This window comes from Podarcis bocagei (assembly GCF_964188305.1).
Source record: "Podarcis bocagei genome assembly, chromosome: 10".
NCBI classification, from domain to species: Eukaryota; Metazoa; Chordata; class Lepidosauria; order Squamata; family Lacertidae; genus Podarcis; species Podarcis bocagei.
The window spans coordinates 17,250,133-17,277,480 of NC_138135.1; the positions used below are offsets into that span (position 1 = coordinate 17,250,133).

The following is a 27,348-nucleotide window of genomic DNA, read 5'->3' on the forward strand; positions in this document are numbered from 1 at the left end:
GAAGGAGGACTGAAATCCTGCACGCACCGGGTGTGTGGGTGTCTGCACATATGTGTGTTGTTGTATGCAATGTTTGGGAGGAAATAAGATGGTAAATAACAAATAACAAACTAAATATCGATGTATGTAATTTTTATTTCTTAATTATATTTAGTGGTAGTATGGCTGTATTGTTTTTTGTAACATAAAATCATTTAATAAAAATTATTTTTTAAAAAAAAGAAATCCTGCACACACCTGTAAACAAAAACAACAATCTTCCATATCCTATACCTGAGATCTCACATTGAAATCAAAGTTGCATGCTTATGTCTAAACAGACTCAGAAGTATTTGTGGCTCTGCATCTTAATACAGTGGACTCTTGCGGTTTAGCTGTATGAAGCTTCACTGTCACATTTAAACAACAATTTTCAAAAGGCGGCTAATTGATACTTTAATAATTATCACAGAAAGCATTTTGGAGCAGCTCATTCTAAATGGCAGAGGCAGATAAGGCTTGGAAAATGAAGCACAAACTGCTTATTAAAGCACGCTCTGGCTCAGAGTCCACTTTGCTGGAAAAGCCCTGACTCCAGTTCTGGGGAACTTCAAAAGGAACTCCACCCACACTGCTCCGGCAACAGGAAGAACAGGTTGAGCTGGCATCTGTTCTGGAGGGTGACCAGATGCAAAGCAGGATAGGGCTCCTGTAGCTTTAATAACTGTGTAATAAGAAAAGGAATCTGAACAGGTGCGGCATACTGAAAGGTGCACCTGGCATAAAAGTTCTGCAATTTCAACCCTGCCACAGGGCAACTTAAAAACATAAACAACACTTAGAACCGAAACATCAACCAAGCACAATTACTCAAGTATGTGAAAACAGCATGGAAATATCTTTCCCCTTTTTGCTCTCCAGCTCGGCTCGCATGTTTCTTTCTACTCCGAAGAGTTCTAAAGGAATTCAGTGCAGGCAACAGAATGCCATTTGCTTGCCACACTAGGGAGCTCTCAAGTAATTACTCTACAGCAGGGGTACCCCTTTCTTTCAGCCCTTGTTTAGTGCAACTGTAAATCTGGTCCTCGCTAAGTAACACAGGGGGGAATTACCCTTGTAAAACAGAGGGAGTCATTAGTAGCCTGTTTACTTGGAGCTAACCTTCTGCCACTTTAAAAAACATTTTGGCTAGCGCCTGGCCCATAGCTTGCTCCTTCGTAAAGAATGTGATTATCATCCCTCGATTGAGCATTGGTTCCTATTCATATCATACGCCACCACAAAAATCCAGCTGACCAACTTTTTGCTCAGGCCTACACTACATTCTGGAAGGATGTGATAATTCATAATATTCAAGAACGTTATCTCATGATTATCATTTTATGTCTGATTTGTTTTTTATACTTGTTTTCTAGTACAGTGGTTGTTGTTAGGCTTAATACATGATAGTATTTTAAATTGTTCTTTACCTTGTTATAAATATTTTTATATAAAATTGTGTCATTGTTTTTATTGCAGATGTTTTTATTATGAAATCACTCTGAGATGGGAAGTGATTCATATTTGAATCAAATAAGTACATTTAAATAAATAAAAGGTGCTTTTTAAATAAGGAATTGCCTTATCTAGTCGTCTCAAAGTGATTCACAAGCATACCATAAAAACAGCTAAAAATAGTTTAAAAACAGTTAAAGATGGGTTTAAAAACAATTCAAAATGAGCACCTAAGGCTGAGACCTTTTCATCCAGCTGGAGAAGTTGGTTGGAACAAAAATGTCTTCAATTGTTATTGTTGTTGTTCAGCTTCTTTGAAGGTCAATTGTGCCTTCATCTCTGAAATGCTTAATAAAAAGAACATAGTTGAAGAGAAAACAATTATTTGATTATCCTAAAGGAAAATAGGAGTGTGAACCCTTGCTTAGGGCGGAATTGCTAATATACAAACTCAGGGCTGCCACTCAAAATGGGAACAGCGAGGGTCCCTTTCCTCTCTGCATACCCCAAATAACAACACATAGTAACAATGCCCCACATACAACACACAATCCAATTAAGCTCACTTAATTACTGACATCGTTTATGCTGTGTATGTTCATATCAGTACATGTCCAGCTGCTAGCATGGATCTGTTAAAAGCACAATTGCATCAGGACATGTAACAGTGTCAGGACATCAGTACTGCACGTCTCAGCGATGGAGAGCTCTCTGTTTCTTGAAACATGTCTTTCTGCCTTTACATTGCAAGTAGTTAAAACAATTGCTACTTGAATTATGCTTGGGACCCCTCCAGAATTAATGAGTGGGGGACATAACAAAAGGGTCGTAGCTCAGAGGTTGAGCATCTGCTCTGCATGCAGAAGGTCCCAAGTTCAATCTCCAGGTAGGGCTAGGAGTGTCTGCTACCTGTAACCCCACACAGCTGCTGACAGCCGGTGTGGTTGGTGCTGAGCTAAAAGGACCAGTGGTCTGACTCCGTAGAAGGCAGCTTCCTATGTTCCAAAATCCTTGACCTCTGAATTAGTTCACCCAAAGTCAAGGTCTAGGCTGGGAGATATTTAACTCTCACAGGGGCTGGAGAGACTCTATAGCTCAGAGCATGATGCTGATAATGCCAAGGTTGCAGGTTTGATCTGTATATTCCTGCATTGCAGGAGGTTGGATTATAGGATCTTCAGGGTCCCCAAAGTACGCAGCATTCAAGGGTAAATATGGAAACCATAGAAGGGGAGGGTGGGAGGTCAATGGATAAAGCAACTTTTGTTTTATGCTAAAATTTGTAAAGTTCTTTTTGTGAAAAATCAATAAATAAGATTTTTTTTTTAAAAAAAAAGATGATCCTCAGGGTCCCTTCCAACTCTAAATAAACCTGAGCAGATCGTATCAGAAAGGGAGAGCTTTCGGAAAGCTTTTGGAGAGATGGAAAAATACAGAGTTAAGGGAAGGCCAAAAGAATCTTGGGTTGCTGGGGGTCTCCAGCTGCATTGAAACCAAACATTGAAAACACATTTTCCCCGCCACCCCGAAGAATTCTGGGAACTGTAGTTGTTTAAAGGTGCTGAGAACTGTAGCTCTGTGAAGGGTAAACTACAGTCCCCACGAAACGTTTCCCTGGGGGAGGGATCTCTTTTAAATGTGCTTTCGGTGTATGGTGTGCACATAACCTCTCTCTCTGGCGATCTGCTGCATGCCAGGAGTGCTGATGCCGCTTGCCTCCATCTAGGCTCTTCTGGGATTGGGATATTGGTAAATAAGCCAGGCATTGCTGACACACCATCCATCTCCAGGGAGCTCTTTTCCAAGAGGAAGCCAACCTCCAGGGAGCTCTTCCCCTGCATCCTTGGGAGATGTGGGGAGCACATCACAAATATGAATGCTTCTCAATGCATGTTGAGGTGTGTAAAAGAAGACAGAGCTCCTGCATTTTTAAAGCTGTGCGGATTTCTGCACCACCACCTTCTTAAAGGCAAGGTGGCCCCAAACCCTTTTTAGCATAGCTATGAAACGCATGGGAGCCCTGCCCTCCTTTCAGTCTGGTCACCCTAGTTCCAAATGAGAGAGAGAACAGTCCAGTCCATTGCTTGCTGTGCTGTCTGCAGCAAGATGGTGCTGGAGAATGGCTGTAGCTCAGTGGTAGAGAAGGCCCCAGGTTTAATTCCCAGCATCTCCAGGTAGTATCCCCTGCTTGTAATCCTGAAGAGTCAGTGTGTACAATGCTGAGCTAGATGAGCCAGTGGGCAGCTTCCTTGGTTCCTGTATTCCGCATGACCGGTCTTTAGCGGTGGGCGAGAACCAATGCATTGCTTTCCCACCCACTGGGGCATCCCATCGCATTCCAATGAAAGAAGCAAAACTGACTTCACCACTATTTCTTTCGCAGACAACCTGCTGCCTACGTTCGAAGGAATGTTTCAGTGGGTGCAGACACTTAAAACATCCAAAGGGATCCTGGTGAGGATAAGACAGTTGGGCACATAGCTGAACACCCCTGCCTAAAGCACAAGCAAAGAAGAGAAGAAAAGCTGGACTCAACCACCCTTCTCCTGAACTTGCCTTTAAAGCAATGGAATTCCCATCTGGATAAATTACAGATTCCAGATTCACATTTGAGATCGCCTATCCTGTTTCACACCTCTGCTGCAAGTCCTCCACCAAAGACTTTGTTGGTCCAAGAGAATGACAGCTGATCTTATTAGAGAAAATACCGTAAGAACAGTCTGCATTTGTTGATGAGAATTTTGAAAATAATTTTGTTTATTCTCAGCCGGCTTGATCAAACCCAGCAAAAATTAGTTGGTGGAGGCATGCAAAGCAGAGCAATGATTAATGTAAACAGACAGAAAAACCCAAATAAGCCACCAATATTCTTTTTCATTTCTTGTTAATATGGAGGATAAGGAAGAAATTGTTAATTTTGTTGCAGCTGCCCATAAATAATTATCGTCCCAGGCCTTTGTGATATGAACTAATCCACAGTGCCTAAATTAAAGGATAGTTGTTGTAAACTATATATTTAAGCCTCCACTCTTGTGATATAAACTGGGTGTGACTATGTTTGCCCACAGAGAAAATAATACCAAAAAATATTTAGGAGTAACAAAGGTTGTGTAACGAAGGGAGTGTCTGAACTATTGTGTCTGACCTTTCCAACTCACTGCCAAATTGTGCCTGACCTCTCCATCTTGAAGATGTCTAACTTCATCCCCTGATGCCTAGCTTCCCCAGTATATCTGAATGTTCCCTAGCAAACCAACAGATTAAGTAGGAGAAAGGTCAACAAGTTAAGTAGCTTGGTGGGGTCCACACTGCTGCATCAGAGCAAGTCAGTGTAAGCAGGAGGTGAGGTGAGAGCAACATGTGCACACCTTCACCTTGCTAAGAAAATGGAGTGACCTGAGATGGGAATCTGCACCAAGGCAAGGAGACCCAACTATCGCCTTCAAGAGGTGTGCAGCAATTATCCACCCATGTTTCAGGAAACCTGTTACTAAGCTGGCTGACAGCCAGGTTGCATCAGCCCTGCATCTTAGCTTTGAATGTAGGCTAGCATTAAAAGGGTGCTTGATTAGCCTTGGGAAACTATGGCATCCTGGAGGGGTGAACTAGAAGTATTTACAGTTCTTTGAAGTCACATCTCTGATGCCCTTTTGTATCTGTGTGTTGTGAAAATATGACTGCATTTGGAATACTGTGTACAGTTCTGTTTGCCTCGCCTCAAAAAGGATATTGTAGAGTTGGAAAAGGTTCAGAAAAGGACAAGCAAAACAATCAACCACCCTCCTTTGTAGCATGGCTCTTTTTTCATGGAGAAAAAAAGGCCAAAGATGTGTTCATAGATCTCAGGTGTCACATCAGATTTGAGGCTTCTGTTGCAGCTACTGATTGCATCCAATTCTCTCTTGGACCCTGAGAGAATTAGTTGCCTGATCAGGAGCAACCGTAGCTATTCAAGAGCTTAGGTAATTGTATATGTCCAGCTTAGAAAACTTGGCTTGCTGCTTTTCAAGTGAAAGAATTGATTAATATACTTGGGAGCTGGGCAATTGAGTTCCTTTTATTAGGGAATTAATCACTAATATGTCTTCTTGCTTTTGATTAAAACGGGGCTGTTGTTGCCATGTCTCAGCAAGAGAGTTCTGTAGAGAAATACTGGAGAAGATACTGGGCATTCCCTACCCCTGATGCAACCCTAACCCTGCCCACTAAATTTACTGTCCCTGCTCTTTCGTACTGATCATTCCTGTATATTCCATTCATTCATTTCTTCTTCCATCCAACTGTTATCCTTGCTTTTCTATAACCGCCTACATTTCTGCAGTCAGGGATAGCTACATTGCCTTTCCACTCCATCTCTGTCCATTTCTTCCTGCTCTCAGGGCCGGTCCTATCATTAGGTAAAGTGAGGCCACTGCCTTAGGCAACAGAGGTTCAGGGTGGCAGCTTCCTTCCACCCATTTCTCTTGAGCCTCCTGGGTGTTCCCCTCTTCTGCAGGAGAATGGAGTGATGTACACCACACAGCCTTGCCTGGACTATCTAAGCTAGTCTGTTCACAGGTGCAGTGAAGGCCTCAGTCCTATCACCAGCACTAAGTACGATTCAACAGCCAGTCTGGTTGGCTTCTGTACATAAAATGGAAAGCACTTTCCTTTTGCCTCAGGCAGCAAAGTGTATTGAGCTGGCCCTTGATTATGACAAGGTGGTAACCACCACCTTTCTTCTCTTTCCCCATTGTTCATCCCCTCACCCTCCTTGAATCTGGCATTGTCTCAGCAGCAAATCTTGAATAATGCCTTCTGGCTCTGCCGCAGGGCCCACTTCCTAGTCCTCTCCACCCATCACAGTTTCCTGTCCTTGGAATGCTACAGTGTGAAGTCTCAACCTGCCACTACCTGAAGAATCTTTGGGAACTTCCTGGAGCCCCAGGGAGGTGTGCTGTCGAGTGTAGTGCCCGTGCCAAAATTGAGGAGCTCTTGGCTCAGATCTCAGCTCACGCTGTATGTTCATTGAGTGGAACTAGGCAAATTGCTCTCTCGCTCTCTTAGCTCCAGCCTTATCTAACACAGGGATAATAACACAGGCCTGACAGGGATTATTGAGTTTATGCATTCGAGTACTTAGGAAAAGTGATGCTTAATAGTGTATTATCAGGATATATGTTGAAGCCATCACAAGAATGCTTGGGTATGTCCAACCCATTGAAAGCACAGACACACAGAGGAGGAACAGACACAGCATTTGGGACTTTTTAGTTTGGAGAACAAGGCGACTAAGAGGTGATGTGGCAGAATTTTATAAAATTATGCACGGCGTTGAGAAAGTGAAGTTTTTCTCTCCCTCTCATAACACTAGAACTCGTGGACAAACTGAAGGCGAATGCTGGAAGATTCAGGACAAATAAAAAGAAGCGCTTCTTCACACCAGGCTTGGTTAAACTATGGAACTCCCTCCCACATGAGCAGTGATGGGCACCAACGTGGGTGGCTTTAAAAGAGGACTGGACAAATTCATGGGGGAGTAAACTATCAAGGGCTACTAGCTATTGTTGGCTATGCCCTGCCTCCATGGTCAGAGGCAGTAATGCTTTTGAATACTAGTTTCTGGAAAGCAAAGCAAAGGTACACGCTTAATGAGACGTAGGCAGCAAAATGTTGCCCCCTCCAGTGCTTTTACAACAGAGGGAGGTTAGAGGAGGTGAAACAGCACCCTTCTATCAACAAGTTGTGGCCTTTTGCTTTCATATGATATCTGTCTGGAAGTATTGCTTTAATTTAATTGATCGATTAGTGATTTAAAAGGCAGCTAAAATCCTGTAATGGGTTGACAGGACAAGAGTGCTGGTAAATGAGCAGATTCCTGCTGGTTCACACTTCATTATTTTTCTCTGATCATGATGTGGAAAAAGACATTAGATATGCTCAATGCACATTTGAAAGCAGGGTAGTTGTGATGATTAAGTGATGTGTTTGCTGCCCTTAATGTTTGAAGGATGGGTAGGATGCACATCTGAGAAAGGAAGAGAAGACCCATGTGGTCTTCAAAGAATTGGCCTGTGAAGTTTGCAGCACATTCTACGTATGAACTGTTTAAGAAACGATACAAGATCTTCTTGCCCTTGGAGAAGGTGACATGTCAGAATGCATGCTTTGGAGTATCATTTGATACATCAGTTCTCTCTCTGTGTGTGTTGGCTTCAAGCTGTTTTCTGGGGGGCAGGGGAGTGGCTGAGTGGCTCCTCTTCATCTTTTTGTTCACCAAAGAACATCTCCAACCCGCCCCCAGATCCCAAAGATCGTTGGAAGCAAAATGAGAGAATTCTCAGTTGACACAACACATTCTTCCCAGGACAAGCAGAGGGCGCTTTCCCTAAGACCCTGGCAGGTTCTGGAACTGGCACCTCAAGGCAGCTACCGCCTTTAAATCACGGGTGGGGAGATTCAGGCCCTCCAGGTCTCTCTGTGTGGGCCTGGCCACACACACACTAGTCCATCCACCTTGAGTGCTTTTGCCTGTCTGGAATGTGCCCTCAAATTGTGACAGTGCCTCTTGCTTGCCTAGAGCGAAGGGGTGTGTGCTTGTAAACCTTTGACTTTTGCATGGCTGGAGCAGAGCCTACTGTACAAAGGTAATAGTCACATCAACTTTTCTGTCCCTGTCTCTCGGGCCACAATCTGCCCCGGCACACGGCCCCTGAAAAGTTGCCCATGAAGGAATATGGCCCTCTGACTGAAGAACTGGCTTTAAAAGATGTCCAGGCTGTTTCAGCTAAACCTAGGCTGCCTGCACACACAAGAGGAAGCCATCACTTCAAAATTAAAGTGCATGAAATCATACAGCAGTAACGAGATTTTATATATATAAGCTGGCCCTTGATTATGACAAGGTGGTAACCACCACCTTTATAATATATATATTATAAAGGTGGTAACCACCACCTTTATAATATAATATATATATATATATATATATATATATATATATATATATATATATATATAAATGATTTCTATAATTATATATATATATATATATATATATATATATATATATATATATATATATATATATATATATAAAATTATGGAAATCATTTTAATAAAATTATTTAAAAGGAAAAAAAGGAAAGGCACACTAGAAGAATTGTCAGTGTTATGGGAAAGACGTATTAAAAAGGTGCATTTGACCAAGCCTGCAACATTCAAACACACACACAAAAACCCCTGGGGGGGGGGAAAGATTGTCTACCTTCGTTCATCTGATTCAGCTGGTTCGTTCCTTTGAAGAGCCACGAGGGAAGAAAAGGGTACCAGGTGCCAATGTAATTCTGCAACCCTCCCTAAGCCCTTAGGATAGAAAGGGATACAAATTGTAACAAATGAAGGCTGTCTAATTACAACTTAACTCCCTCCCACCCTATCCTATAGGCTTATGTTGATGAACAACATGCAAAACATAATACATACCAACAGCAAACTCCAGACATAGGTCCTTATGTAGTCGAATATCACTAGGCTCAGGAAAACCCCAAGGTTCATTTATTTATTAACTGCATTTATAGCCCACCTTTTTCTCCAAGGAGCAAAACGTGGCATGCATGGGTCACCCCTCCTCATTTAATCCCCACAACAACCAATGCAGGTAGGCTGCATTGTTAGTAAAAAAAAACCCCCACAGAAAACTCAAACCCTAAGAGAGGAACCCTGCTAACAGGCCAGTGCAAATGGAGCGTGCTCAGTGGCCACCAAATGCTGACTGACAGTTACAGGGGACAGGGGAATGGAATGGAGTAGCTTGGGAAAGGATGTGGCTGGCTGGGATCCTGAACAGGAGCACTCCGCACTGAAATGTTTTCTTGCAGCCCCACTTGTATAAATTAGGAAACAGGGCATGGAGGCAATTATCTGTCCTGACCCAGAGCTTTCCCCACAAAAACCTGCTCTTTAAAGCTGAATCAATTTGGGTTTCCATAGACTGACATTTGCTCCAATTGAGCTTTAGAGAGCGGGTTTTCGCTGAGTATGCTCTGGAGCAAAAAGAAAAAAAGAAAAAAAGTGTTTGGACACAGAACTTTAAATCGCGGACTGTGCCTGGAAAGAGCGGAGGAAAGGTAAGTGTGGATAAACCCAGAGGGGGCTTATTGTGTTTCTTCGAGTTTTTATTGTGTATTTTGGGTTCTTATTTTGCATTTTTATGTTGTGAACCTCCTTGTGATCTTTGAATGAAGGGCAGTACAAATTTAATGTTGTTGTTGTTTTGTTGTTGTTATTCCTGCCAAACCCGCACTTAAAAGCCCTTGGCTGATGTGCTACATTTGAGTAACCCATCAGTCAAATCCATCTTCTGTGTGAGAACCCTCCACATAGTATGAAGAACACTATCGTGGCTGCTGGAAGTGCAACAGCAGAGATCATTCAGTATATAACTTAAGGGTTAATTTTGTTGTCATTGTTAGCCAACTACCTGAGGGGGAGCTTTTGCTTAGCAACCAGCCAGAGTGGTGTGATCTGATTGGCTGTGTGCTCCCGGGGATGAGGGATTTATGCTGGTTTATCTCCAGCTGAGCTAGGCCTGCGGACTTCTGCTAGTATAGCCTGGCCAAGTTGGGAGCCTGCTAGCTGAGCTGGAGCTCCTCCATATCCTAACCTGCTCACATTGGCAGATGTAGGGATAAGATTGCTCCCTTAGTTGGCTGTTAGCTGTTTTTATGCTGTTGTAGTGCATGCATTTCGATGTGCTTGTATCATGCCTTTTTGCTGTGAGCTATTCCCCAAATCCAATACAAAAATGTACCAAGCTGCTCAGAATGGGACACGCCACTTCAGATGCAGACTGACCAGTATCTGAATAGTAGTATGTGTTCTTCTAATTACCGGTATATTATGCAAAGTGTTTGCAGTCGGTTTTCAGGGCTACACCCTCACAAAGGGACACACAAGCAGGAGCAAGGCGTGCTATAATAGCCACATTAGAGAGGATGCATAACAATTAAAAAGCTGCTCTGTAACACCCAAGCAACCTCATGACACTCTCAGATAAAGGCAACATTGCAGAGGAAGGTTTTCAACGCTCACCTAAAAGTAGAGCAGAATATGGCTGCTAGATTGCTGAGTGGGGCAGTCTGATGGGACCACGTGTCACCAGTCCGGAAATCGCTGCGCTGGCTGCCGGTGAACTTCAGGTGTTCATTCCAACAACCACTTGGGACACTATAGTACCAAAGAGATCATCTCCTCAAAATTTCTCAAGCTTCACGATTGTCAAGGGAGGTCTTGGTGGTGCTGGTGTCCCCCCAATTGGCACTTTCTCTGACAGGACCTTCTTGGTGGTGGCTTCCTGTTTGTGGAATGCCCTCCCTGGTGAGGTTCATCTGGCTTCCTGTTAACATTCAAGAAGATTTTAAAGACATTCCTCTTCACTCTGGCATTTGATGGCTAAAAGATTCAGTTCCCGACAACCTTGAAACTATTAACTGTGAGGATACATGATTGTTTTTAAAAAGATGTTTTTAATGTTTTAATTTTTTTAATGTTCTGCTGCTTTATTGCTTGTCCCCCTAGGTTTCTTTGGGACAAATTTAATCTAATTATTATTATTATTGCCTGGTACAGATAGGGTGAGGCTCAAGTCTACAGGAAGGAGGTTTCAATTCTATAGCTGCCACCAAGAAGGTCTTATTTCTTTTCCATACTGCTGAACCAATCTTAGCAGCAGACACATGAGAACAACCCCTGAAACTGATCTTAGTGTACAAGCAGGGTTATATGGGTGAAAACAGCCCTCCAAATAACCTGGCCCCAAGTCATTTAGGGCTTTGAAAGGTTAATTCCTGCACTTTCAATTGGACCTGGAGGTTGACTGGCAGCCAATGAAGATGACACAAAATCGGTGTTATGTTTTCAGGCTTTCCGACCTCCACCAGCATCCACAAACAGCTGCATTTTATACCAGCTGTAATTACCATATTGGCCTCAGAGGCCGACCCCAATAAAGTGCATTGCAGTTTTGAGGAATCCTGTGCATGGATGGCCCAGGCCACTTCAAATAGGTTTGCAATTAGCAGGTGTTTTCGGAAAGCACTCCTGACAACAGCTGTTACCTGTGACTCACCAGACAACTGCAAGTCCAGGACTACTGCCAAGCTATCCTCCTGGCCCTTTAAAGGGAATACAATCCCATCTGCACGCCCCTATCCATATGTGATGATTGCCAAAACAGCCAATCTTCAAAATTTGCATTTCTCAGAATTTTGCAGTGCAGTGCCCACAGCAAACTGTACAGAACTGCGTATAACTAGGATAAGATGTGCATAAAATACACATGTATCAGTGAAAATAACATGCAAAAATGCATTTTATCAGGGGGAATTGCTTTGAAAAAATGTGTATATTAGTCAAAATTGCATACAAAAATGCGTGCATTGGGGAGGGGGGGAAATCGCTGAAAAAAGCTGGTGAATTTTCACAAGGATTTCTTTTTTAAAATCATGGTTTTTAAGGAAATGTGGAAAATTTAACTTAAATATGAACCCCCCCCCAAAAAAAAACTTGGAGAACTAAAAGTGACAGATTTATTCATCTCGGACCAGGACTCATCCCTCCCAGTTCTCCACAAACCCTCAAAACTGCTGGGAGATGCTCTGGACCAAATTTGGCAGGTGTGCAAGAAGAGAGGAAGAGGCAGCAAAATACCATTGTCTGAGTGGAAGTCTGTCTGTTCAGCACTGAATACAATCCTCTGTTTCACTTCCCCCATCTCAGATTAAGTTTCGGTCAGTAGCAAGCAGCAATATTTATATTGTGCTTGTTTAGTGCTCAAAACACTTCACAGCGTCTTGGGGAATGTAGATGTTTGGAAGAGCTGCAAGAGCTGCAGTGGGCGAAGTTGACAAAACAGCATGCAAAAACTCGGTGTGCATGGAATATACCTCCCACATAGAGAATTCTACAGACCTTTGCAAGGGTTTGAGACAGAATTATCAAGTGCTCTGCAGCTGATCAGAGATTTATTCAGTTTCATCCGAATCCTAATGACCCAGCAGGCTCTTTGCACATCCCACTTGCAAGACAAATGTTACCACTATTAACTGCTTTGCTCAATAGCTTGCTTTTCCACTGGTTCCCATCTGTCATAGTTTAAGAGCTGGAACATTTTCAGACGAGAGCAATTGTGATAAGATTATCTTCAGAGCAGCTCCCTACACAGATGCTATGTAGGATAGGAAGCAGCCAACAAGGCCAAACAAGACGCCCATCAAAACGCAGGTTTTTCTAGCCGAGCCTGTCTTGCCTTGAATGGCAAGAAGCAAATACATCTGCAAGGATTAGCAAACACCATTTGATGCAAACGAATCAGGAGTGCCTGACCTGAGCAATGCTCGCAGTCAAAGCAGCTTCAAGGGAGTGACAAATGACGTGAAGTCATTTAATGTATCTAAGTAAAGACAACCGTGGACAGAGCATCTTAATTGTTGCATTAAGTGCATTTAGGTGAACTCAATAAAGATTGATTTCTTCATTGTGTTTTCCAAGTAATGTATGTTTTTTTCTTTCAGAAAGTCCTTGCTTGCCTAAGCTAGGGTCTTTCCAAGTTGTCCTGCTAGGAGACAGGGTTATTTCCTGTTGCTTTATTTAGACACAGGCTTCTGTAATACAGATGTGTGAACCAGAGGAGGTTGGTTGGTCTATCAGGGTGAATGGCACACTACCCCATCAACCTCAGTTTGTCCCCAATCACTTACCTGCCTTCTTACCAGGAGGTGGCTCTGCTGCTTGGCTCTCTGGCCCCACCTTCTGTTGGCCTCCTTGCTTTGTGCCCTACCAGTATTTATTTATTGAATTTATATCCCGCCCCTTCTCCTCAGTATCCATGGGCGCTGTCCACCAGTGATGTCAACTTGCCTTTCTCTTGTTTACTCAAACTGTGGGACTTTGGAAAGTCTGGGGCTCATGGACACATAAAAGAGCCACAATTAATGTATCAGAGATACATAGCAATCTCTCTACAGTCAGAAAGCATGTGGACTTTGTTGCTGTAAATTAGGAACCTTCTCCCCCACCAGAAACCGAAACTTAAACAGCACCACATAAACTGGATATTGATTATCTTCTATGTACTGATGGAAAGAGGCAAAGCTCCGGTAAATATTGCCAAATCAATAGTTCTGGAGAAATAAGTGAGTGCAATAATGAGATCTCATTGTAGCAAAACAAATCCATGGTGGCTTATTGCCAAGATCAGGCGGCAGCTGTGTCATGAACGCATGGCACCACCAGAATGTCTGGAAAGGTGTGTGGAGCTGTGTCAGTTCTGTGTGCAAGTGTCACTTTCTCATACAGACACTATTTTCCCATGGCAGTCAGTTCCTGGCAGGGATACACAACAAATTCACAACTTATCGGTTTCAATATTCTATTTTTATCTCGTACAACCCTGGGGGCTTCATATTATGATGCAGTTTATAAATTTGTTAAATAAAAATAAAAGAACTTAACTAACCAGCTGATCAAAATGTAGCTATTCTTTGGATTTTTCACTACTCTGAATTGCACCAAAGCAAGTGTTGATCCTGTTGCTTTTGTCCATGGAGTTTTCTTGGCAGGGATACTGGAGTGGCTTGCCGGTTCCTGCTCCAGGTGGATCACGTTTAGTCAAAACCCTCCACTATGACCTGTCCATCTTGGGTGGCCCTGCATGGCATAGCTCATAGCTTCTCTGAGTTATTCAAGCCCCTTCACCACGACAAGGCAGTGATCCATGAAGGAGTGATCCATGAAGGAGCCATGATGGGGTCATGAAGACTCAGGCACTACTAAAGGACCAAACAACAAAAGTGATGATCCACACATCCCAGGGCATTTTCCCATCACTGCCCTTATTGCAAAAACTCCAGTATTTGGAGGAAGTAGGTTGTTGCACAGGACCTCCCAAGGAACTCTAATTGTGCAACCTGGTGTGATTGAAAACAGGAACTGTCCCAAAGCACCCATGGTTGGTCTAAAACCCCACACCCGGATATTCCAATTGGTTAAAAGCAGGATTTTTTTTTAAAAATGGGGCAATATTAAACATGCATTCCCTTAGTCTGATGTGGAAAGAGCTGTAGCAGATCCTCCTGTTTATGTAGCCTGGGCTCTGAAATGTACACTATAGCCACGGGGCTCAGTTGCTTCATCGCTCCTTCATCAAGATTAGGGACCACATTGACATTCATTGGAGAACAGCCAGAACATAAATATGGATAGTCTAGTATGTACAGGTACTAGCAGCTGTAGATTTTGTCAGTGTTCCATATGTTTTGTTTTTCTTCAATTCTATTGCAATGCATTTATATTCTCTGTGTTAAGCCGCCCTGGGAATACTGACATGTTGATGGTGTGGGGATATGGATTTAGTAAATAAAGATAACAACAATTCTATTAAATCTTAATGCAAACATTAAAATATTTAAGAATGAGGGTCTCACACTTGTCAGTTACCCCAGTGCCTTCACACTCATTGAGCTGGATCCAGACTTAGTCATTCTTAAGGCAGATCTATTGAAATCAATGGGTCTTAAGTTATTTCAGTGCGTCTTCTCTAAAGCTGCATTCCTTAACTGAGAGTAAGCAACTCTAAATTCAACAGGACTAGACATGGGCAGGATTGCACTATTAGTCTGGTTCCAACCCATAGACCACAATACTGGAAAATGAGAGCAAAGTAATTTCTTAGTGAGAAACTATGTGAAATACTCCTTACATGGTGTGTGTGTGTGTGTGTGTGTGTGTGTGTGTGTGTGTGTGTGTGTGTAAATGGGATAGAGACTGTTATGTACTGAAGTTCTCACCCTGGGCCAACAGGGGGATACTGTAGATAGTTTTCACTCAGGTCCACATATGCAAATAAGGAATTGAAAGTTACGTTCAGTGATTGGATAGTTACTGAAAGTTGTTACTGTTGCCGTGTAGTTGAGCTCTATATAAGCAGGTTGGCTGAACCCTTCAGCTCAGTTCTGTTCTGGCCTGTGAATAAACAAGAGCTGTTTGCAGAATCACTGTGTCGTCTGATATGTTCACCCATAACTTAACACTTACTTCACCCATTCCCTCAGCTCTGCAACTTTACAGGATATGCTCAAGTAAATTCAGCACAAAAAGAATAAAGGAATAAATACCAGTGTCAAAGGGCAGACTCAAAGAAATAGAAATAAAAGATAGTGAATATAATTCTACAAGAGGGGTCGGGATGTAATGTCTGAGGGAGCACACAGAAAAATCATTCTAGCGCTGCAAACCCTTTCAGACCCCACAAGTATAAATTTATCTAGTTGGTCTAGTCATTAAAACGGTTCAATCTTATTGTCACCTCCCCCTGCTACAAAATGTTTTAGAGAAGTCTGAAATACTTTATAAAAGGAAACAATTTACCCATCAACAAGACTTTATAGCATTGGTCAGCACTGGCCTTGAACTGAGAAGAAATGCAATCCCAGGCACAGGGAACCTGTTGCCCACCAGACATATTGGGCTCCATTGGCCATGCTGGCTGGGACTGATGGGAAATGGAGTCAAAGAGCCTCTGAAGGGTACCAAGTTCCCCATCCCTGCTTTATCCACAACAAGAACCTTCCATACTTGTTCAAAACCATGTTCCTATGTTGATACATTTCCACACCTTTGCTATCTACAATTTAACTGCAGTCAAGGCGTGGACAATTCAATGACTACAGAGATTGCCTCTGGATTGAAGATGCTGAAAACTATTATCCCCCGTGTTGACAGGAGCCAGAATCTGCTCTCAGGATTTTTATTTTTATTTTGCAGTTTTGGGACACCACTATCATGCATGGCAGCTGTGCTGGTCCCGGGGGTTACCGTGCGGCTTAGTCCAAGTCCAGTCCGAGGTAGAGGATGTGGTAGGGAGGCTGTCCATTAAGGCTGAAGCAGGGTCCAGGGCAAGGAGTCGGGTGTGGTCAGGAACTCTGGCAGAAGAGCAGGGCAAGGTGCCAGCAGGAACATGTTACCAACAATGTTGCTCCCGCAACCTGGGACTGGGCTGGCTTTTATCTGCCCCGAGGCCTAGGGCGGTCCCGGCCCGCAGGTGACTCGCCTCTCCTGGCCTGGAGGTGAGAACTCCTCCTGTGGGAACTTAGTTCCCTCTGCCTCTCTGCCCTGAGCCTCTGCAGCTCAGGAGAGGATGGAGGGTTACTGGACCCAGGGGCAACCTCACCTTCCACTGACGGGGCTGAGAGTGGAGCACCTGAAGGCAATAGGTCCTCGATCACCTCCAGAGCCAGAGCAGATTCAGCTGGTGTCTGCTCCTGAGGAGCACATGTGAGGGCCCTTCAGATTCAAGCCCCAGCCCCAGCTCAGCTGGTCCTGGAGGCGGGGACTCCTGTGCAGGCTGGGATTCCTCAGGTTCAGCCTCTGAATCCGATTCCCAGGCCATCACATCAGCAGGGCTGACTAACTTCTCAAAGCTGTGTGCATACAATGAACATAAAACCGAAAATCAAAAGGTGGAAAGGCACAGATCTGAAGAAGGTAAACCACTTAGATTGCAGGGAAATTCATCTTGCATTCCTTGTATATCTTCACCAGTTAGGTATGGTGAGGTATACGTGAAGAGATAAGCCGAGGAAGCTGATATCTCTTGGAATGCTGAATGTATCTGGCATTTCTTTACCTTACTGTCGCATTAAATAAGGCAAGGAAGATTACGCGCAAGCATTTTGATCAAGGGATGCAGTGGTGCAGAAGACTATCATGTGCCTTTCGTCAGCTTAGCTTTAGTTAATGGTCCCATGCCATAGGTCTATTTTAGAGGAGGACAGCACAAACAGTAGCTCACGTCACATCAAAGGGGCATCACAGACTTGGTAAGGATTGCTGAGCAGGACAGGTTCCCCCTACCATTCCAAAGGCCAAACTAGACGTGTTTTGCCCCATGCCTGTGCCCTTAAGCGCAGGGCTTCTATTTTTTCTTAAGTACACAAATTACCAGGGACTGGTAGGGCAAAAGCCAGGGAGACCAACAGTAGATGGCGCCAGACCCAGTGACTGGCAGAGCCAACTGATTCTGGCTGTGCCTCCAGCTTCCTCCCTGCTAAGTTCTACAAGGGGCAACACAGAGACACCAAGGCTGCATACGTGTCATGCATTTAAAGAACATGCTTCCCTGAAAAGCATCCTGGGAGCTGTGGTTTGTTCAGGGTGCTGGGAATTGTAGATCTGAGAGGGTAAACTGCAGTTCCCGGGATCCCAGGGTGTGGGGGGCAGACAATGTGCTGAAAATGAATGGTATATGTGCAGCATAAGGAGGAGGAAGCTGACTTGACTTGCAAATAAGAAGGCAGGAAGGTGGGAGGCTGACTTGAGGTAGGTGGGGCAATTCCTGCTTGCCCTAATGGAGCAGCCTACATTACGGATGGGGGCCTGATCTGGACCAGGGCCCTAGTGTGGTGGTAGAGAGAAGCTTTGCAAGCAAACTCCCCTCGATTAGGAACAGTCTCTCCGCAGAATCACCCCCATGAGTAGTGCTGGATTTGCGTATAAGCTAAATAAGCTATAGCCTAGGGCCCCACTCTCTTGGCCCCCCCCCAAAAAAATTAAAGGAATAAAACCTTGATGCACATTTCCAAATAAACTAAAACCTACATACAGCGACAGTGTTTTGTGTTGTGTAGGCTCCTAGGATGTAAGCCCACTAGCCTGCTCCCTAAAATATCACTGGTTTGCTCATTTCTATATATAGGGTGCCTACATTCTTCATGGACTGGTTGCACGGCAACATGTGCAAATGGCTTGAGATACCTATTAGGTCCATAAATTACCACAAAAAACAGTGACAATTTGTTGTTGACAAAGGACAGCTGGAAATATAAAGGGCCCCATTACCTCCAGTAGCTTAGAGCCTCATCAAACCTAAATCCAACCCTGCCCATGAGGTACAGGAACATAGCTGATAACAACATCAAGGGTAGGAGAACAGGGTAGCTCCAGACACACAGTTGTGCCGCCATGCCTTTCAGCAGTCAGAAACCTCTCAGGAGGGGGCTTGATGGAGATACCTTCTCCCTTGCCAAGGTCGGTGGCAATTCTTAACCCAGTGCATGCAAACACACTTTCAGAAGCAGAGGCAATCTCGGGTTATGATCTAATTTAACATGCTAAGTTTTTTTTTTAATTCCTCCCCCCTTAAACCTCATTTACATCCTGCAACACAGATTTTAAGGACAAACCTCTTTGATCTTTTTAAAAAGGGCAGCAAATGTCTGCCCTTAATTGTATTTGAACATTTCTAGGTAACTTGTAAGTAATAAGGACAGGGAGTTTCGTAGCACTGGAATTTGCATACAGCCAATTAGCATTTCAAAGGGGAATCGACAAATTGTTAGCTGTAGCCCTGATGCACAGATATATGGCTGGGAAAAGGGTTAGGTGTGCAGTTGTTCTAGGTAGCTTCATAAAAACATAAACAGAGTCACCTCAGATCTAAGAAATATGAGGATGAAAGGAGGGCCTGGTTATATTGCAAGGAAGGTTTTAGATTTTTATAAGCAACGTTTTCCTGAAATATGACTGCAGACGTTTATGCTTCCCTTTGACTTCATTCATGTAATTACAGAATTCTAATCTTAATTCAAGGCATTTGAACTACTTAATAATCAGGGAAGAGAGAGGCATTCCGGTCTGTCACTACATCTTTGCTAAGTCTGGCAACTGCTTTGCACATCCCAGATCTAAAAATGCTTCTTTTTCTGCATTGATCAAATGGGTTGGCAAACTTTTGGCTTTTAAATGTTTGATAAGCAGTTTGGTATTTTTTTTAAAAAAACAACAACATAAATCCTGTAATTCTCTTTGAGACACTTTTGTTAAAAGGGATGAACATAATAGTAATAGTAATAGTAATAGTAATAATTATTACTCCCAGAGGCATTTCCTTAAACCTGAAGCACAGCTTCAGAGTGTTGGCTTTAAGAGAGATACAAGAAAGATCACTGGATGTTAAGAAAAACCTGTTACATTTTCCAAGAGCTAAGTTGCTAGGAACTGTGGTGCCTTGCAAATTCTTTAGGATTAGCAAATTAATTAAATGTAGTACCTACGGAGAGCAAGGGCAGATTCATCCATCTGTTACTGACTTCCTCATCCCTAGAAGCTCCATCACTCGCAGCAGCCGCTCTCACCATCATCAGGTTTGCTGTAGTGTAAGTTAGACCTGCCCTGAAAAGGGAACAGAAGAAGCTACCTTATATATACACCAAGTGATACCCTGCCTTATATATATACCAAGTGAGACTGGCAGCAGCTCTCCTGAGTTTGGGGCAGGCATCTTTCTCTGTCTGGAGATGTGGGAGACTGACCCTGGGACCTTCTGCACGCAAAGCAGATTACTGAGCCCAGCGAGTCAATGCCACCAAAAAGTCTCACTGCTACCTACAGATCAAGCTTTCCACCCGTGACTGGCTTTGACACACCATGTCTCTCCCCCAGATGTGCACTGGCAGCTGTGGAGAACACTGTGTATATTTCAGCTTGGCCCTTTCCCAAAGGGATATCATAGAAAAGGTGAGAGAAATGGCAACCATTCCCTAATAGGAAAAGCCAAAGTGTTTGGGGCTTTCAGAAAAATATTATAGGACCCAAGCAGAGGTGGGCAGAGCTTTATCTAATGGAGAGAATGGACAGGGATTTTGTATCTGTCCCTCTCTCTTTAATACTAGACGTTGGTCACATCCACATCATATATTAAAAGGACATGGCTTCCCACAAAGAATCCTGGGAACTGTAGTTTTTTAAAAAAGGGAACTGTGAATTGTAGTTCTCTGAGGGCTAAACTACAGTTCCCAGGGTGCTTCCACTTTAGTCATCCGCTTTAAAGGCTCTTTAAATGCATAATGTGGCTGTGACAAGGCAGACAAAAGGAAGCTAAGAACCTAGGAATCTGCCTTATAGTAAGTCTGACCATTGACCCAGCTAGCTCCCACCCAAGCCTCACTTTATTATATTACTGCTGCTGGTGGTTTGATTAGAGGTGGCATGCCCTTGTAAAAAATGACCTGTCTGTGAAAGGTTGGATTGCCAGAGTCTGGCTTCTGGCGTTGCATGAAAAATCCATCACTGCAGTCCTTCTAGAGACCCCAAAGTCAAAGACAAATCCATTAATATGTCCATCATCCTCTGTGCTGGCAAAGGGTCACTTTTAATTATGCTGCTGCAAAATCGCACATGGGTCTTTGGCCCATGTCACCTATGGCCACACGGTGCTACCAGTGACCAGCCTGTACAATATATGTGGACCTTGAGGTAATCTTACATACGAAACTGCTGGATCAGGCAAATAGCCCATCTAGTCCAGCATCTGCTTCTTACACTGGCCAACCAGATGCTAGTGGCAAACCCACAAGCAGGACCTAAGCAGAAGATCTGATTTTCAGCAACTGGTATTCAGAAGCATTGCTGATTCCTATTGTGGAGGCAGAAACTAGTCATCATGGCTAGTAGCCCCTGGCAGCCTAATCCTGCATACATTTATCCAGTCCTCTTTTGAAACCATCCAGTTCGGTGGCCATCACTGCCTTTTGCATGAGCGAGTTCTATAGTTTGACTATGTGTTGCGGAAATAAATACCTTTCTTTTACCCATGCCAAATTTCCCAGAATCAACATCATTGGGTGTCCACCACAATCAGCTTCATTGGCTCTAGTGTTGTGTGAGAGAGGGAGAAAAACGTCTCTTTCTCTCCACTTTCTCCATGTCATGCCTAATTTTGTCAGCTCCCATCATGCCAACTCTTGCTTGCCTTTTCTCCCATGCGGCAACCTTTGAGGAGAGGCAATGAGAATGGCACACAGCATTCCAAATGTGGTCGCACCATAGCTTGGCAAAACATCAACATGTCAGGGTCACGGCGCTCCAGGGTTTGTCCCTGTTGTTGTTTGTTTAAGGTTTCGTAATGCGCTCTCTATATTTCATGCATTTTGGAAAATTCTACAGAAATGTTTTCATTCATATATACCAGGCATAGGCAAACTCCGGCCCTCCAGATGTTTGGGACTACAATTCCCATCATCCCTAGCTAACAGGACCAGTGGTCAGGGATGATGGGAATTGTAGTCCCAAACATCTGGAGGGCCAGAGTTTGCCTATGCCTGGTATATAACCATACATTTCCGTGTATCAGACAAGGTTTTTTAAATTAAAAAATTACATTTAAAACTGGGGGGGGGGCGTATTATACACGAATAGTGCATTGGGGGGGACGTGTGATTGGTTGCTGCCACGAGCCGGAGAATGTGAGTGGCTATTGGGTGTGTTATTGGTTGTTGCGGCAAGGGCTTGTGTTGATTGGCAGTTGCTGCGGCAATCGGCCAGGCGATAGGTAGCTTCTCCTGGTGTGGGGACAGACGAGAGGCAACATGTGAAAGCGGTGTAGTTCAGGGGGTTGAGCGATTTTCGGCAATCCCCCCTAAAAGAAAGCTCAACAACTCTGGGCAATCTCCCCCCATTTTCTTAATTTGGAGTCCCCCAAAATAGGGAGTGTCTTATACACAGGGACGTGTTATTCATGGAAAAATTCAGTGTGTGTGTGTATGTGTGTGTGTATCACTTAATGCAGTCAGAGAATAGCTTGCCTGTTGCAGATGCTTCCAGGCACAATCCGTTTAGCATGTAGCATGCTGTGTGTTGAACTGGGAGCAGACAGCAAGTGGTGAGAATGCATTGGCTGAAGTGCAGTCCACATGTCTGCTCCCACCACAGTTTGATTTAATTGGCCTCCTGTAGCTCTCGAGAAACACTTGCTTATGTTAATCATGCTGTGTTGAGAGCTGGCTGCACAAATACTCCTTCAGATGTTGCTGAGCCCCTGGAGGAAGAGTCCATGGTCACTGTCAATTGTTGCACGTTCTAGAGATGCGGGAGGAGCTCCCACTGCTCTGCTCTGCTCTGAATCTTAATGTTGAAAAACCAGCTGGGTCTCTTGTCTTTATTTATCTTTCACCCCCCCCCCCCCCGATCACTAAAAACTTCATTTCTTCATTTTGGAGGCAAGAAAGGTTTTTTCTTAAGCAGACTTTTTAATTCTCATGGCAATTAACTGCCCGGTGTGCTTGAAGCAAGAGCCAAGCAAAGGAATCCAGGTGTTTCTGTTGAAATCAGAGGGTCAATGGATGCTTAATTCCACAGAAATAGAGGAGGCGGAGGAGATAAAGAAGAAGAAGAAAAGGAATGTGCTGCAGACATCTAGAGGTGACAGTGAATTTTGCGAAGCTTGGGTGCAGAGACATGCTTCTGGGACTTGCTAATGCTGGCTTCAAAGAGAACGGCATTAGAGACCTGTTAAACTGTAATGTTAAAGTGATATCTAATATATATAAGATGTTATTAGAATGGGAGACAAAGGATGAACAAGTGAAATCTTGGGCAATAGATATTGGTCACAACATACAAATGGAAGCATGGGAACGATTATGGAATATGGATATAAAATTTACAACATGTTATGGTTTAAGAGTAAATTATATGAAAATGTTATATAGATGGTACCTAACACCTAGTGGATTGGCAAAAATGTATAAATCAAAATCGAATAAGTGTTGGAAATGTAAAGAGAAAGAAGGTAACTTTTTCCATATGTGGTGGCCTTGCAATAAGGTGAAAGCTTACTGGGAAATGATATTTAAGATTTAAGATAAAATTTGTAAAAAACCAACAACCCAGAAGCTTTTCTCTTAGGAATTATGGGATCAGAGCTACCTAAGCAGTATAGAAATTTATTTATGTACGCAACCACAGCTGTAAGAATGTTATTTGCCCAAAAATGAAAGGAAGAAGGGGTCCCAACAAGAGAAGAATGGTTACAGAAACTAATGGAGTATGCAGAAATGGCGAAACTTACCAGAAGAATAAGAAATCAAGATAACAAACTTTTTAGAAAGGAATGGAAATGGTTTATTGAGTACTTACAAATGATCTGTAAACAGATCAAGACATTGGCAGGATTATTGTAAAAACCTGCAGTTTCAAAAATATATATGAGATATAAATGAGAACAGATGAATAAAAGAATAAGTTAAGACAATTTGGAGTATGCCGAAAAGGACAAAAAGAAATGTACAGAACCACAGAAAGTGGGGGAAGGGAGTCGAAGTTGGGAATGTTAAAATTACGGTTGAATAATTGCTGTAATGTATATAAATGAAAATTATAAATGTAATTATATAAAAAAACAAAGATAACAGCATTCAGACTCTCCAAAAGCTTCTCTAGCTCAGATTAAAAGCTGGGAATGCTGAGTACTGTTTGTCTTGGCTGGAAAGCAGGGGTGCCCACTTGGGCCCCACACCATGGATGCCCAACGTAGGCAAGCACCGTGCCATGCCATAATGACGTTGTGACATGCTGTGTCATCATGATGTCATGTCATGTTGCACCGTAATGATGGTGCACTGCATGTACTCTGACACCACGGCGGCAACTGGACTGAGGCCTTTGCCTCCGCAGGCCACCTGCCACGGCTGCTGCCTCCGCATGCCGCAAATTCATCCATGTTGTTGTTTAGTCAGTTAGTTGTGTCCGATTCTTCGTGACCCCATGGACCAGAGAACGCCAGGCACTCCTGTCTTCCATTGCCTCCCGCAGTTTGGTCAAACTCATGTTAGTAGCTTCGAGAACACTGTTCAACCATCTCGTCCTCTGTCGTCCCCTTCTCCTTGTGCCCTCCATCTTTCCCAACATCAGGGTCTTTTCCAGGGAGTCTTCTCTTCTCATGAAGTGGCCAAAGTATTGAAGCCTCAGCTTCAGGATCTGTCCTTCCAGTGAGCACTCAGGGCTGATTTCCTTCAGAATGGAGAGGTTTGATCTTCTTGCAGTCCATGGGAACTCATCCTTAAGGACCACCTATTCCCATATGAATCAACCTGAAGCTTGCGATCATCACCTGAGGCCCTTCTTCATGTGCTCCTCCATGAGAGGTCTAGAGGGTTGCAACATGAGAACAGGACCTTTTCTGCTGTGGCTCCCTGCTAGTGGAATGCTCTCCCCAGGGAGGCTCGCCTGGCACCTTCATTACATATATTTAGGCATAATGTTTCTCTTTAACTAGGCCTTTGGCTTAGGCTAATTAGTGTTCTATGCCCTTTTAAATGTGTTTGTAGGAGATGGGATTATTGGTTTGTTTTTGTTTTTATTCTGTATTTTGTGTTCTCATTTTATATTTTTATGTTTTGAACCATCCTGTTATCTTCAGCTGTAGGGCAGTATACAAATTAAATAAATAAATAAGTAAATAAAGAAAATAAATGAAATAAAATAAATGAAATGCAATAAAATAAAATAATAAATGCTCTCTGTTGGTAACTCCAGTGTTGAGCTGCTGGTTGGACCTCATTTTCACAGGTAAACTTTGGCATTGCCATTTAGTTTCTTAAGCCATTCATTGGTCTCTCCTATTAATTTACTCATATGCCTTCTCTATTAGCTTGTGAAAGGTGAGGCAGTTTAAAAATAAGCAACCATAGCAGTGGGTTTCATTGTGAAGAGAGAGAGAGCCCCCTATCTATATTTAGTCATCGAGTAAATATGTTTCATTTGCTGTGAAATCCTCCCCAATGCATCTCAGAGCAAGATAAAATGAGACAGATTATTGTCATGACTACCACAATTTCATTGCAAGCCGCGAATTCGGAAAATACAAATAATATGTTCCAGCTTCCCTTCAATATCTCATTTATTTGCAAAAAATAAATAAATAGCACTTAGGGTTGCTGGATCATAACCTGGAGATGTGCCATGTCTATGTAAATCCCCAAGAGAAGGAAGATCCATGGCGTTCTCTTCTGCCCTTTCCTACATTTCATAGTAACATAGGAAGCTGCTTTACTCTGAGTCAGACCAATGTTATCTACACTCATAGGAGCCAATTCCTAGGGGCCGAGGTCCCTTGCCCCCACCCCCTAAAATATTTGAGAGAGCCAGGCCTCCCACAAGGTTGATGGGCATTGCCATTCAGATTGGTGAGCATGTGTCATGTCTTGATTGATTATGTGGGGCGGGGCTTACCTGGGCCTCTGCAATATTTTATTGCAGTTGGCACCCTTGTCTAGACTGAATGGCACCAGGCAGGGATCTACCTGGTGACGCTGCCAGGTGCTGAACCTGGGACACATTAGCATCTTAAAATGCAGAGGTCATTTCTGCAGTTCCAGTCGTACTTGCACCTTGCTGTCTGCACCGGAGTGGAGGAAAGGATGCTTTCACCCAACACACATTACCTGTTAGGGTACCAGAGGTGTCTCTAGGGGAGTGTGACCAGTGTGGTCACACTGGGCATGAGGCGAGAGGCAGGGGGCTCTGGACTTTGGCATCACACAGGACACCACTGAAATTTGAGATGCCAAGGTCTGCTACTGTGGTTATCCTGTCCCTGCAACCTCCAAACTCTATGCATGAAGCACCAGCCAAAATATTCACTGCCAGCCTTTGTTCAAGCTCTAAGGCAGGAGTGGGCAATTCACTGGTGGACCTCATCTGACCATCTGGGTCCTCTCCCATCTATTAGCTGTACAGTGGGGAGCAGTGAAGACAGTTGCAGACCTTGGGGTCACAAATTTCAGTGGCACCCTGTGTGGCACCTCCCATTCCACTTCATAGTTGCAGTGCCTTGAAGGCTCCACAACCAGTGCGACCGAACCAGTCATGCTCCCCTAAATCCACTTTTGCTGGGGGGGGGGGAAGAGCTCTGATATTGTGCAATGTCTGCAGTTTCAGCTCCTGCATCCACAGGATCAAAGCAGAGAATAGAGAGCCCAGCAGAGAGGTCCACTAGTGTTCTGTAAAGGTAAAGGGGCCCTTGAACATTAGGTCCAGTCATGACCGACTCTGGGGTTGCGGCGCTCATCTCGCTTTATTGGCCGAGGTACAGGTCATGTGGCCAGCATAACAAAGTCGCTTCTGGCGAACCAAAGCAGCGCACGGAAACGCCGTTTACCTTCCCACTGGAGCAGTACCTATTTAACTACTTGCACTTTGATGTGCTTTCAAACTGCTAGGTTGGCAGGAGCAGGGACCAAGCAACGGGAGCTTACCCTGTCGTGCGGGTTTGAACCGCCGACCTTCTGATTGGCAAGGGCTAAGCTCTGTGGTTTAACCCACAGCACCGCCCACGTCCCTTGCAAATACACAAAAAGCATGCATGCAATTTTCAAGATGCAATTGCATTTTTAGTTTTGAAGGCATGAAATAGCAGTACGTAAGGGTCTACAGGCCAGGTGGGCATTGAAATTGTTTGCACTCTTCTGCTGAGATTTACTAAGGATTCTTTTTTTCTCTTGACACAATTGGATCAGATAAAGAATGTATGGAGGGGGAGAGAGAGAATATAAATAAAACCTATGCAGAAAGTGGAAGGTGAAACTTGAGTGGAGTTACAAATAATTAAATATATGCCTCTGTTTCAATGGAAAAAATAGCTTATTGTGAATTTATGTGTTAAAGAAGTGTGCCTGTGTCTGGCTTTACCCACTACTGGGCAGCATTCCACTTGGCCTGAAAAAGGTTTCCCACCCCTTCTCTAAGAGAAGGGAATTCCACAACTGCGAGCATGAGTAGCCACCAAGGAACTTGGCTGAGATGGCACTCTCAAATGACCTCAACAATCATGAAAGCAGAATGGATTAAAAGCACTGTGGCACATAGAGTCTAGATCAGGTCTGGGGAACTGGTTGCCTTCCAGATGTTGCTGAATTCCAACTCCCATCAGTCCCAGCTACCCTGGCCAGTGTTTGGGGATGATGGGACTTGTAGTCCAACAACAGCTCGAAGGCTACAGATTCCCTACTGCTTTTCTAGACAATACAAGGGGCTAAATGCAAAGGGGGGAAGGTCCCTGTA

At 43.7% G+C, this 27,348-nt stretch overlaps 1 long non-coding RNA gene across 2 annotated transcripts; it reads right to left on the reverse strand.

Moving 5' to 3' along the window:
- Positions 1–34: 34 nt before the first annotated feature.
- Positions 35–15,248, reverse strand: LOC308595864. 2 transcript variants are annotated; one of them, XR_014012143.1, is made up of 5 exons: positions 13,970–15,248; positions 12,088–12,331; positions 10,546–10,680; positions 8,720–8,817; positions 35–1,820 (listed from the first exon to the last, which is right to left on the reverse strand). It is a non-coding gene; the product is annotated as an uncharacterized lncRNA (long non-coding RNA). The 2 variants fall into 2 exon arrangements; XR_014012144.1 differs by having other exon boundaries at positions 35–3,968.
- Positions 15,249–27,348: the final 12,100 nt, after the last annotated feature.